The 13,710-nt window shown below is 46.0% G+C and overlaps 1 long non-coding RNA gene across 1 annotated transcript in view; it reads right to left on the bottom strand.

Annotated features, from left to right (window-relative positions):
* The window catches only part of LOC117939573, a 17,464-nt gene extending 8,936 nt beyond the window's left edge, over positions 1-8,528 (bottom strand). Inside the window, exons 1-2 of the long non-coding RNA XR_004655623.1 lie at positions 8,460-8,528; positions 4,577-4,580 (exon numbers count right to left, since the gene is read on the bottom strand). This is a non-coding gene — a long non-coding RNA (uncharacterized LOC117939573). The remainder of the gene's footprint in view (positions 1-4,576; positions 4,581-8,459) is intronic.
* Positions 8,529-13,710: the final 5,182 nt, after the last annotated feature.

Here is a 13,710-nt window from a genome sequence, read left to right as displayed (position 1 = left end):
GTTCTAACCTCTGTCCCTGTCCTCTGTCTCTGTGATGGCGTTCTAACCTCTGTCCCCGTCCTCTGTCTCTGTGATGGCGCTCTAACCTCCGTCCCCGTCCTCTGTCTGTGTTGACGCTCTAACCTCCATCGCTGTCCTCTGTGCTGGCGCTCCAACCCCCGTCCCCGTCTTCTGTCTCTATGATCCAGACAGCTAGCTAGACTATCTGTCCAATCAGAGTTTTCTCCATATCCACCAAAACAACTTCCTTCCTGAAATATAGAAAACTGCAATGCGTTGTGATCAAAAGACAGATGTTGATTGCTGTCATTTACACTTCCACCGTAACAAAGTAGTAACTTGTAGTAGCAGTAAGTTAAAGCCTTTTTCAAATATTTTTACTTCAGCAAACTCAGTTACAGAAAACTCTTCAGTTTCTTAAGATGAACCAGCGCAACTAAATCTAATTTGAGTAGAGACAAGCTGTCTCATCGTACATAGCTGCTTGATTTACCTCTCTTCTTCTCTTCTTCCCTCCTTTTGAATCTCAATCTGCTTCCAAGCCATGGGCAGAGATTATTTTTTTCAGGGAATACTTTATGAAAAGACAGATCAAGGGTGTGGCATGAAAGTCGCCCATCTTGAGGGGTGGGACCAAGCGTGCATTTGAAAATCTCACCACACGCCATTGGATGACACTACAACCAATCACAACAACACACAAGGTGACGTATCCAGAACTCCGAACGCTTAGCTACCAGCGGAGCTAACTGGTAGATTAGACTGTCGTCATCTATTCAGCTGGCCTCTGGCCCCGCCTACATCAGATACACCGATGTGATTGGAGCAGCTCGGCAAAGGACAGTTAATGAGCAGCGTTAAGAGTTAATGACCTCCCCCCAAAAAAACCTACAGCCTTATTTAAAAAGATTGGTTTGGGTTTGTGTTATGGGGGAATGTTTGCACAGCAATGGCAGATGGGAAATGTATGTTTCTTACCTTGGATAGGTTTGTGGTTCACCCAAAACGACAGGAAGCACCCGTGGGAGGTCACTGAGGAATGAAATTAAAAATGTTAATTCACACGTCAATCATATTTATTTGAGTAAAACCTAAGCCAAGCTTCTGTAATGCCCACTGGCAGACAGTGTTGGGGTGTAACAGAATACATGTACTGTTGTTACTGACTTCTTTATTTATTAGTCAAGGCTAGTTGTCTGCTGTAGTGTTACTGTACTTGTTACCTTACTACTTTATAGTATTTATAGTCATATAGTGCTAGATAACGTTGGCTAAAACGAGCTCGTGGTAGCGACACTGCGGTTAGATTTTTGTAGTAGGCGATGCAGTTCGGGAACAGAAGAACACTAACTACTACAACGTTCCTACCCATCATCCTCTCTGGCAGATCAAATCAAAAGGGATCGTTGGCTTGTCTTCAATTCTGCACTTTCTAACACTCCTTCAAGCTAAACGCCGTTACCGTTTGTCTTCGCTGGGAGCCTTTTAGTATGAAGGATGTACCAGAAGTTAAAAAACTTGTTTGGGGAAATTAGGAGTGGTTTATATAGAAAAACCATAGCTTTTACATGGTCTCGGTCTCTTTTATTATATTTTGATTTATTTTTTTAAAACCTCCCGAAACACGTGTGATTTTTAAATATGCGAAAAGCTTAAAACAATGCAGGAGAAAGAAGACATTTAAGCTATAAAATTGAGGCGAAAATTGTTGCATAATATTTCTCCAGAAGGCAGTGTTTGAAGCTCAATATTGCTGGGGGTGTGCCCCCCCCCCCCACTGTGGAAACCAAACCTCCGCCCTTGCGCTCGGCCCACGGCGGAGGAGGAGAGCTTCAAGCCTCGCTTTTTAAACAGCACTCATACACGTGTTAACAGATTTATGTAAAAGGTTAACGTCCTTGTGTCATTCTGCTCAGGCGCTGCCATTTACCCCCCACCCACCCCCCCGCGATTCTTCCCGCATCCCTGTCTGAAAAACAAGGGGGGAACAGGCGCCCATTTTGCCTGCCACCATTATGCTCATTTGTCCTGTCAAGAGAATGACAGGCCGCTTGACTCTTCCCCAGATACGACCATTAGGTAACGCTCTGTCATCTGACAGCGAGGCATTCTGCCGCTTCCCTAAAAAGCCCCTAATTATTTCCTCCGCCAGAGACAGGCGGCGGGCGGGTAGGTAATTTTTAACCTTTCACGTGCACCTGGGGAACCCTCCTCCGGGGAGCCAAGGTGCCTGTGTGGCATTCAGTCATCAAAACATGACCTTTTATGGCCGTTCGGAGAGCAGTTGGCACCGGGTGCCGCGCGCTGCCTAATGCTAATGTTGATGACTAATTTATGCGTCAGGCCGGCCGCATCTGCAGCAAGTTTAGGGTAGCAACAATGTTTGATAGAGCGGTGAGAGGGGCAGAGGAAGGGAAGGGGGGGCACAGCCACAGAGCAAGCAGAGGTGAAAGGCATTTTGGGGGAAAGGGGTAGGGCTATTCGAGACACCCGGTAGCTGGCACGACAGGGAATAGAGGGGGCTAATTATGTTGCAGGGAATACATTCGGCGAGACCGCCGAGCCTTTTCAGAATTTGTTGAGCGCAATCTGACTAACGTGGCTGACCTTTGCTTTTTTTTTTTTTTTTTTGCCCAAATTGCAGGAGACCAGAGAGCATGCAAGATAAGATGTATGCATATTCTAGGACCTAATTGCCTTTTTTGTAGTGTGGCTAAATGCTGCGCTCCACCTGTAAAAAATGCACTTAGTTTAAAGCTCGCAGTACATTTGCTGTAGGTTTCCATTCAGAGGCGTTACTAGTCCCTGTGGTGTCTGTGTCTTTAGCCAGAGTGGCTTCTTAAATGGGAACGAAGAGCTTCTTCCTCCTTAGGGATTACTCCAACTCTAGACTCGGGATTTCATTCAGGTGTTGGTGAGTAGACTGCGACAGCGGAATCACTTGGTGTAAGGTCGGCAATATTTACACGAGTTATACGAGAAGGGGTTCTTGTCCCGCGTGTCACTGAAACGTCCGTTATGTAACGCCACCCACCATCTCTAAACCTAACTGTCTAGTGCTGCATGCTGGGATATGCTGCTGCATACATTTAAGACTTTTGCGTCAATGACATTCTCCGCAGAGACCTGAGCCAGCGTCGCTTTGTGACGCGACAGGAGTGGGAATGTGTCGGTCTACAGGAAGCAGGAAGAGGAAGTAGATGGGTGAGGAGTGACCGCCTCCTGGGCTGTCAGCCGGTCGGAGCAATGGGAATGGGGGGGTGCCAGAGCCATTTATGTGGGAGCATTAAATCATAGAGAAATACAAAGAAGGCGGCACGGCCTCGGGGCTTTACAGTCAGCTGACAAACAAAGAAAACGCTGAGTTTATCTTCCGCCAAATTCTAAAAGTCCGTAAATTGTTATTATCCCAGAGTGCTTCATCAAGAAGAAGGACGGAGGTGTTGGGGGGGTAGGGCGAGGATGAGATGGATGTCACGCAGCGGCAGGAGAAGAGAGAACCAAGCTAATCGGATCAAAAGTAAGCGATGGCGCTATCCCGCTTGAAAAGCATGGTTTGTATAAATCAGGCCGCTGCCTTTCTGATATTCATGGTCCGCCGGAGAAAAGATGCTGATCAACTCTTTGTTTAGACAAATCAGGGAATTATGTCGCCTGTGAAAAGTGGGATTTGTTATGTTTCTCTCCGTGGTGACGGCGAGGCGTTTCCCTCGGAGCAACGTGGCGCAATAAAAACACAAGCAGAGAGAAGGCAAGACGGATAGGAGGCGCTGCACGCCGCCGCAGCCATTAGTGATTTATCCTCGCTCCTAATCCCTTCTGCTCCGGCCGCCCCGGCCGCCATTAAGCTCCCAAATTACGTGTTTCATCAAGAGCAGCCGCTCTCACCTGAGTATTGGATTACTGAAATAAAAATATGAATAATTAATACTGAGCAATAGGTTCCTGGCAACAGGAACGGCATGCAATTAAATAATGAGTGTTATGTTTCTTGTGTTTTTCCCCCTCCTTTCTTTCCTTTCCTCCGGTGTCGTTTGATCTTCTCGTGTCTCTCCATACCAGGGGAGTCGGTGCATCCTCTTCTTCGTTGGTTTCTTCCTTGGCTGGGTTTGACTCCCCTGGCCAATGGGGCGAGAGACCTGCTTCCTCCTCCTCTTCTTCTTCCTCCTCTTGTTTTGTTTTTGTGTTTTTTCTTTAGTAAGCTGCCGTTAAATAAATTAGGAAATCTCCACCCAGGGGTGATCGGGCGGCCACAAAACCCTTGTCATCTGTCTCCCGGCGCTGCCAGGCGAAAGAGAGCGAGGGAAGGAAAGGAGGAGAAGAGAAGGAGGAGAGGACAGCCAGCCATTTTTTTTTTTTATCCCCTTCATCTTTTCCTTTCCCTGGCTCGGTATGTTCTGTCAGAGGTGAGAGGGAGAAAGAACAGGCTCATCTTTTGGCCCCGCCAGACAGACAACCTAAGGCAAAAAGAAAAAGAAAAAAAGAATTCCATACATCCATATTTATTTAATGTGGCGAGGGAATACATAAGGACGGGAGGCAAGGAAGGGAAGGAGACAGAGAGAGAGCGAGAAACTTTGCTACATATGGAGTGCTTCTTACAACTAATCAGCAGACTGTTGGTGATTGGGGCCGCGGGCGCCAGGTTGGCTCCAGCCAGAGTTAGCACGGTGCCCAGGTCTTTGCTGCAGGCTGCACAGGTTGGCCTCAACTCTGCTGGGGAGCAGATGGCGAGCCAAAGCTTGTAGTCACACTTACCTTCCCCACTAAATCCCTAATCCCTCCGTGGACGCTCCTCCAAGGCAGGTTTTTTGGAGGCAGAAATAGGGGGTTACAATCTGGACGGCCGCGGCGCTTGCCAAAACACTCACACAAACACAGAAAATGCAAATCAACTTGTTTGTGTTGTCGGCCGGCCAAGGCGCCGCTTCTTTTGCGAGTAATTAAGACACCTTGAAAAATATTTGTAAAAGATCAATAATTGGAAAAATTGACATATAACAATGTAGAGAGAAAGAAGTAAAGAGAGAGAGAGAGAGAATAAGCGAAGGGGGTGTGGACGCCGCGTTGCATGGTTTTTTTTATTTTGATATTTAACGCCCACCCCTCCTCTCCATCTGCACGCACCGACCGGCTCCATCGCTCCCTCTTTTCACCCACATGGCTGAAAAACGAGGCCCTCACGTGTTGCCTGCGTCCACCTTCTGAGGCAAAAATCAGAAAAGGTTTTATTACCACAATAAGTACACTTATGTGGAATTTGCCTCGGTGAAAGGTGCACGCACAGGGGAGAGTGAAGGGGGACAGATTGTTCCGGAGAAGGATTTTTATTGAAATGATCCTCCAACATTTCTCTTATGATTGATGGAAACGCTGACATTTCCATAAACCGTGCCATACATTTTCCCCAGAGCCGTAGTAGTCTAAATTTGGCGGCCTCTGGCACTTTCTAATGCCACCATTCCATCATATACACTGATCGGAATCACTGCACATTTAAAGGAGCATGTATATATTTTTTATTATATATTATTTCATTCTTGCCTACAGGTCTCTATAGGAGTCTATCAATCAAGTGTAACGTCTATCAATCAAGTGTAACGTCGCCTACTTATGGTGTGTTCAAATACACTCGGACGTGTTGTAAGTGTGGGTGACGGTATTGGGATTGTTATGTAAAGTGTGTGCATGTGTGTGTGTGTGTGTGGGGGGGGTTCATACATACATACATTCCACATGAAAGTGGCAATTAAACCTTTTCTGATTTGATGATTTTTGATTCCCTGGAGTTTGATTTAATCCAATAACTCGGCCGCCCGACTGGATGTCAAACACAGACACCGTTTCTGATGAATATTTTTCAAAGACGGCAGCTCGAGGCCGCACAAAAAAAACAGGAGGGAAAAAAAACAAGCTCCCCCTGAATCAGTAACTGTTAGTGGAGGGGTAGAGGCCTCCGTGACACTTTTCAGCTGTGCTAGTTGGCTGTCCCCACACACACACACACACACACACACACTCAGAGTTATTAGCCCGGTGTCAGGAGCACTAAATGGGCTGCAGATGTGAATGTTTTAGATACAGTGGCAGGAAAAAGAGGCAGAGATGAACCCATTCAGACTCAGAGTAACCAAATACAGAGACAGAGACACACACACACACACACACACACACACACACACACACACACACACCCGTTCATCAGCGGAGAGACACACGGTGGACAGTAACTCAGAGGTGATGCATTACAAACCGCGCTGTGTTTAAACACAGTGGGGTATGTTTAAAATGTGAAACAACAGACAGATGTGTTGCTCTAACTTCTGTCTCTCAGATCGGAGTGTTTGAAACATTCAGTCGTGGGGGGTGGGGGGGGGCTTTTAAAGGCTGCCAGGACACCTTTATTAATACTACATTTAATGTAGAAACAGAGTTTTCCGTGCCATTGTCTCTGTTGGTGTCGGTGTCACAGGTCTCCTATGCCAGAGATAAACTGGTTTTTGAGAGGTTTGGTCTATATTCATAGTATATTCTGTGCAGTATAATATATATACGCACAGTACATCACACTGACAAAAGTATTTTAAAAGACCCAAGCCAAGCGGCTAAAAACGCAACAGAAACGCAGAAAAAAACTACATTAATGTCAATAAAAGCTTCACAAATGTCTTCAAAAACGCAGAAAGCATTACAAATGTTGCCGTAGTGTATTCCCCTCCATCGAGTCTAAAAGGCCTCTGGGATCAGCCGGGCGGATCAAACGCTCCCCAGCACCCCCAGGACCAGATGTCCTTCCTGGGACAGCTTCAGACGGTCCCAGCGAGCGGCGAGGGAAAGGTCAGAGTCACACCGTGGGTTAAACTGGACCCATCACGGCGCTGGCGTGGGCTGCAGCGCTGGGCAGCACCGGCCCGCTCAGCGCGGGGATTATTTCAATTAAGGCTCACGCTGTCTGAACGTGGGATTACAACAACAGGGTTTAGAGGGGCGGGACACGTCCCAACAGACAGTCAGCTGTCAAATGGCAGGGTTGTCTCTGCCACTAGAAGTCTTAGGTGCAGCACCCGAGCCGCTTTTGGCAGCACCTCAGCAGAATGAAGGGCACATGCAGAAAAAAAAAGCATCAAACTGACTAAAATACTTTTCTCAGAGTTTTGAGTATCATCTATTATCTGCACTAGTTTTGGTCATAACAGTCCAAAATGATGCTAAATTGCATATTTTCTTGAGGTAAGACCCCTAAACCCTACCGGCAAATATGTGCACTTAAGTCTTAAAACAGACCTTTAATGTACACCTTTATGTAGAAATACATAAATAGTACCTTTGCAAGTAGTTCTGTCCCCCGTCGGTTAGGTTTGTGTTTTTTCCTATGGACATAATGCAAACAAAAAGACATTTCAATACACAGATATATCAGAAAAAAAGCCAAAAAGCCCTACAAGAGACATTGTCCTGACAAGTATATACGTTCCAAATGGGAATAAAGAAATACTTACACTGTGTGTGTGATGTGAAGATCTGGCCCTGACGTCTGACCCCTCTGTGAAAGACATAAAAGAGAGAAGCAAAACATGACATAACTCTAATCACAGCTAGAACTTGTCAGTCATTGTGTATTTCATCTTCACATCCCTAGAATGGGGGGGGATTTCTCCCAGAGGGATAATTACCTCCCCATCTCTTCTTCTTTGCTATTCATAGACGCGCTGCGGCTGCTGCTATTATTGGCAGAGATGAAAGAGGAAGGTAAAAGCTGGTTTCTCACATATCGAGTGAATCATGGAAGGTAACAGCAGCCAATGAGAGACTATTAGCCTTTGCCCCCCCCCCCCCCCCCCGTGCTGTATGCGAGGCGTGATTTTGGACATGAATAGCATTACGCCACGGCCCCCCTTTAGCATTCACGGCGTCGACCGGCGACTCCCGTCTGGCATTTTCACCTGCGCACGGTCCGGATTGATTGAGATGCGTCGGAGGAGCTGGGGGCCCAGACGTGGCAAATACTCGTCTAATTGGCCCAGGAGTCGGCCCCTAATTCCTGATTCTCAGGGAGGTCCACATTTCAAAATCGGCTGTCCGGATCAATTAATGGAGCGGTAATGTGTCTCATTTTCATACAAGGCGAGAGTCTCAGGGTTGGGAAAATTAGATACGGACCACCTTTGGACTCAGCAATGTGAGAATGACTGGGAGTCGTGTGAAGGGGGAATTCGATATGATGCTCAGCTGTTCAGCACAGAAGATCGCACAATTCAGATTTTTTGTTTGGCTCTTATTTCTCCTCACTACGTCTGAGACCTTTCATCCATAGGTGTTCTTAAAGTGTGTTCAGTTGGAAACCTGTCTGATAGGTCAACAAGCTAAAAACCAATCAGTGTGCTTTACTGACATGTTCCTTCATTACTCCATCACACACACACACACACACACACACACACTCCTGGTGCCACAAACACTGACAAGAGCACCACATGTGGATTAATCCGCTGCTGAAAGTAGTCCCCGACAAATGCACTCTTTCCTCGTGCTTTCTAGGCGGTTTTGCTCTGCTGCGCATCAGTTTATGAGTTTGAAAACATGGAGAGAATGGTTTCGGTTTTGTTTCCCGGAGAGGAAAACACAAATAAATCAAAATGCGTCACCACAAAGCCTGTAAGAACGTTCCCTCCTCTTATTGGGCGGATGTGTCTGGGGGCGGGAAGAAGAGTAAATACAGGAAGAAGAGCCTGTCTCCTGGTCAAACCAGCTGACCATCTTTTCCTAACCCTAACTGTCCTAATCTGTTGCTGATGTTGATAACAGACTGTAGATGATCTGTAATCTGAACGGATTTATCAGCCACACATGTTCTGTACAGAATAAGCCTTTAAATCCGACGAATGAGACACTGCGCTGCCTGCGTCTCAACCTGCTGTCCACGCGTGCATGACGTCAGAGCAGATCTAACCGGCGTGATCGATTCTCTGCAGACCCGGCTCGTCTACAACGAGCCTGATGGGTTGTGCATTCACACCTGTCCAATCCAACTCCAGAGCCGTTCAACACGACTAAATGAGGCAGGTGTGAAAGCCCCCCTAAGTAACATTTACTACACATGACCTGGTTGTCATAGGAACAACCACCAGGATATTGCTGAGTAAGACAGGTGTAGAAGCTAGCATTGTGTACAATGTAAATGACTTGCTAGCTCTTAGGAGTATCACATTATTAAGTATGAATAAAAGATGTTTACCTTAAAAGATATTGCATGTCAATTTGTATCTGATTTCTTTATGTATTAATTGGATTTTATTGACGTTATCCTTGATGCTGCGGGACACCGCTGGTTGGTGATAGAAATCCCTGCAGCGAAGAATCAAATGCTCTCCTCTGCCAGCCGTGACCAGCAGCACTCTGAAGGTGGAGCAAGGTACACCCCCGCTGTTTGCTCTACGGCAGCCTGTTTGAAATATGAATGAGCAGCCAGTCTATACATCATGTTAGCTGACATGTTGTATTAAAATTTATGAACGACTTCATCAAAAAGCACTTTCTGCCAGACTGATTTGCCCTGACATCAGAGTTACATGGCTGGTTGGAGCCTCAGATAAATGTGTGTGTCTGTGTGTGTGTGTCTGTGTGTGTGTGTGTGTGTGTGTCAATGGTTAAGTGTTATTATTATGTTATGTGTGTGAGCTGCTACACCAGAGTGTAAGTTGTTGTGTGCACTGTGTGTGTGTGTGTGTGTGTGTGTGTGTGTGTGTGTGTGTGTGTGTGTGTGTGTGCTGTGCTTTATGAATTTAAGAATATAAAGTGTAGCTGCTCAGGAACGCAAAATTAAATTTCAGTGTAACCGACAAAGTTGTTTTGTAATAATTATCAACAAATGGTGAGCCAGGTTAGGAGAGACTGTGCTATATCTAATATCTGTATTTACCAAGGTCTTAAATTGACATAATTTTATTTCACAAAACAAGAGAATGATGTGCTTTTACACTTGACTTAAAAAAAAAACGTTGCTAAGAATATATATTTCCATTATGAAACAATTAAAATACAATTTCTCATTGTTAAAAACGGCTAGATTAACTCCAAAATGTGAACTCAAAAGGAAATCACTTAGCAACTAGTTAATGAATTAAACTGACAGAATGAGTATGTGTGTGTGTGTGTGTGTGTGTGTGTGTGTGTGTGTGTGTGTGTCGTCAGTCTTTGGGTTATGAAATAATACCTGTCATCTGCCGGCTGCTGAACCCTGAAAAGGGGGGCAGGTTTTCCAGGTCAGCCGGCCATCTGTCAGCGCAGGCCTCTCCTGTTCCCGCACATTAGCGCCTGATTGGCTGGACCCGGCCTGGGGTGGGCGGGGCCACCCGCAGCCCCCCCTGCTGGCACCCAGCGGAGGCAGTCACATGCGGAACCACTAACAGTCGCAGAGGAGTAACATGCAGACGTGCTCACACTGTGCAACGCCTACAAGTGTATGGGCGTACTGTACACACACACACACACACACACACACACACACACACACACACACACACACACACACACACACACCAATGAAAATTAGATTTTCTCTAAAACGTTGCATGTAGAAAGCAGAGAAACCATGAGGTAAAAACAAAGCATTGCACATTCATGACGATGTATTTAAGTGTGTTAGTTATTTAAACCTGGGAGAACTTCACAGCTCTCGCTGCCTCAAAAAGGCCAAAACCCTCCTCCAGGTCTCATCACACCACCGTCCCACCCCCGTCACACACTGCCCGAACTACTGCCGTCAGGCAGGAGGTACAGGTCCAGGAAATCAGGGGATATGGGGATATAATTAGGGATGAATTAGTCTCCTTTGTGTTTTAAGCGTTAATGTAATATGTATGCAGTAGTAGCATTTTTTATTTAGGTATTTAGGTATTTATTTTCTCATAGACGGCACTTAGATCTGTTACAATGACAAAGATATTCTATTCTAAATATATTCTTTTGCCACTCTTTGGATATCAGCAGCTTCTACTTTGCACATTTAATGTAGTTTATCATTATTGTATTATATGAAGAGTTGTGTGGGAAAAGTAGAAGCAGAGATGGAGGCTAAATGATGGCTAACAGTGCAGATTATTATTTGGTAAAGTATATTAAAAAACAAACAGAGGCTTCATCCGATTCCTCCCTCCCTCCCTCGCTCGCTAGTTCAGCTGTCTGGTCAATGAGACCGGGGCAAGTAGCCAAGCATGTACAGCCAAGCCCCCCTCCCCCCCCCTTCCTCTCCCATCCAGACGACCTCCTGTTCAGCTGTGCCGCTCGCCGCGGGTTCCAGCCAGGTCAGATGTTCAACACGGGCGACAACATGTTCGCTCCGCACCGCTGTTTACCACGCCTGGCCTGTCAGCTTTCTCAGCAGACAGTCAACTCGCTCCGATTGCACGCCACACTTTGTGTTTTGGGGGTTTTGGCCGGCGTGGAACTGCTTCCCTAACAGCATATACGACTCATCACGTCCTAATTAAACATTTACTCATCCCAGGTTTTATAGACTTCCAGTGTAGCTACAATTCAATTTCAATTCAATATCATTAACAGTATCAACACGGGTGTAGCACAAAACTCTGGGTGCTGTAGAAAGGCGTCGTCTATGGGCCCTCCCCGCGTCCGCAGCTAGCAAGTCGAGCATCTTTTTGGACCCTCCTCACAGGACCAGTACTCAGTCCCCTGTCTACCCCCCCCCCCCCCCCCCCCGGTCAAGAAAGTTCAGTTAAAAAAAAAGTATTACAGATCTTTAATGGCTGTATATTCTGTTCAGATTTGTTTTGTTTCCTTACTTTATCTGGAGCCCAAACTTAAAATTCATACGAGAAACAACCACTTGTTTCTTCTCTGTCTTTCTTCAAAGCTTTAGATGGCCTGAACACACACACTTCCCCTGCTGAGTACTAAAGCCTAGTGAGTGTCTGCCTACACCAAACCTGGTTGAAAAATGAACACATTTAACACACTAAATGATCCCTCTTGCAATGACTGACACACAAACACCCACGTGCACACACACACACACACGCAGCGGACTGTGTTCCAGAGTCAAAGGTGCAGGGCCGCCCTGCTAGCCGCCCAGGTGCAGAGCAGATAGGGTTGCAGCGCGTAAGTGGTTAATTCCGGCCCGGCTGTGGGAACGCCAGCTGCCCCCGTATTTCTCAAAAATCTGAAATTGTTTTGCATTGGCGCGCCGACAGAAGGAGAGTGAAAGCAGCTCGTTTTGCTGTCTTCCCACGTCAATAAAATAAGTGCTCGGTGCCGTGTCAGAAGCTAACTTGTGTTCCCACTCTCACCTTCCCGCTCTGTGTTTGACACACGACAGCGAATGTATTTTCAGCTTGTATCAAAGGTGGAGATCACGTTGGTAAAATATGTTTCATACAGTCACACATCTGCAGCCACGTTTTAATCCCTATAAAGATCAGATGAACACATGCTCACATGCCAGCATTCATGGGCAATAGTTAGTTGAAAAGTTGTGTGTGTGTGTGTGTGTGTGTGTGTGTGTGTGTGTGTGTGTGTGTGTGTGTGTGAGAGAGCAGTGTTTCATTGCAAGATAATGGTCTAATGATTTCAGCTGGACTTGTAGGCAGTTATATTGTTAAAAACTACACTATGTGTTAAGTGTGCAGCAATCTTAATGTGTTAAGTAACTAGTAACTAAAGTAACTAGTAACTAAAGCTGTCAGATTAATGGAGATGAGTAAAAACTAGAATATTTCTTTCTGAAATGTAAGTAATCGTAGGGTAACCACCTTTTTACTTTATGTAACTTCAGTATCTGACCCTTATTATCCTTACACAGATTGAAATATTCAATCCCAAGAAACCTCATTTAGTTTTAGGTTGCATCATACGTAAGATCCTAAGTTGGAAGTCTTGGTAGTGAAGTTAAATCACATGAACATATTCAACAACTAATGGGGGCTCTCCCTCCAGCACCAAACAGGAAGCAGCAAACGGCTAGAGCAACTTGTGTTTATGGTATGGCTATGGCGCCGTGCTAAGCTAACCGCTAAAGTTGCAGATTTCCAACCCTTCTAAAGCGAGTCATCCAACAGGAGTTTTACCGGAGGACAAACACAGACCCCCGGGTACCGGAGACATTCATCTGCATGTACGGCAGAACAGGAAATCTGCAGACTTTCCCTTTAAGTTAGCAGCTAATAGTCCTAATAATCTTGCAATGTGTGACCCTGCCAGATCTCCCAGTCTTTACATGACAGTCTTTACCGTTGGATGTGAGATGCCAGACTGTAGTCCGTTTGAAGTCTTCTAGTGTACCGTAGGCATACGTCACAATACATTACAGTAAATCCCTAAGGCAAAAGACACATAGTAGTACAACAATGAGGCTAAAGCAACACCTGACTAAAGAGATGTGTCTCTAGCTGCTTTTATTTTTTGAAAGATCACCAAAGGCTGTTGCTCGAGGTCAAAAGACGAGGAGAAGCGTTCCACGGTCTAGGAGGCGCCTAGCCTTCAGTGCCTGGCAGAGCTTTGAATACCCGGCTCTATCTTAGATGAACTTCAGGTGATAATCATCCCCCCACCCTGAGTGTAGAAACCTTCCCCCACCAATCAGAGAAGTCTGTGGTGGCAGAGCACCGCATTGCACTCTTGGACCCTCGTCAACGGGGGCGGTGAGGCGACTCTCAGCTCGTGTGAAACGGTGCTGGCAGTCTCCGCCGCTCACAT

The sequence above is a fragment of the Etheostoma cragini genome, chromosome 24 (genome assembly GCF_013103735.1).
Source record: "Etheostoma cragini isolate CJK2018 chromosome 24, CSU_Ecrag_1.0, whole genome shotgun sequence".
Lineage (NCBI taxonomy): Eukaryota > Metazoa > Chordata > Actinopteri > Perciformes > Percidae > Etheostoma > Etheostoma cragini.
This window is presented reverse-complemented; position numbering and strand designations above follow the sequence as displayed.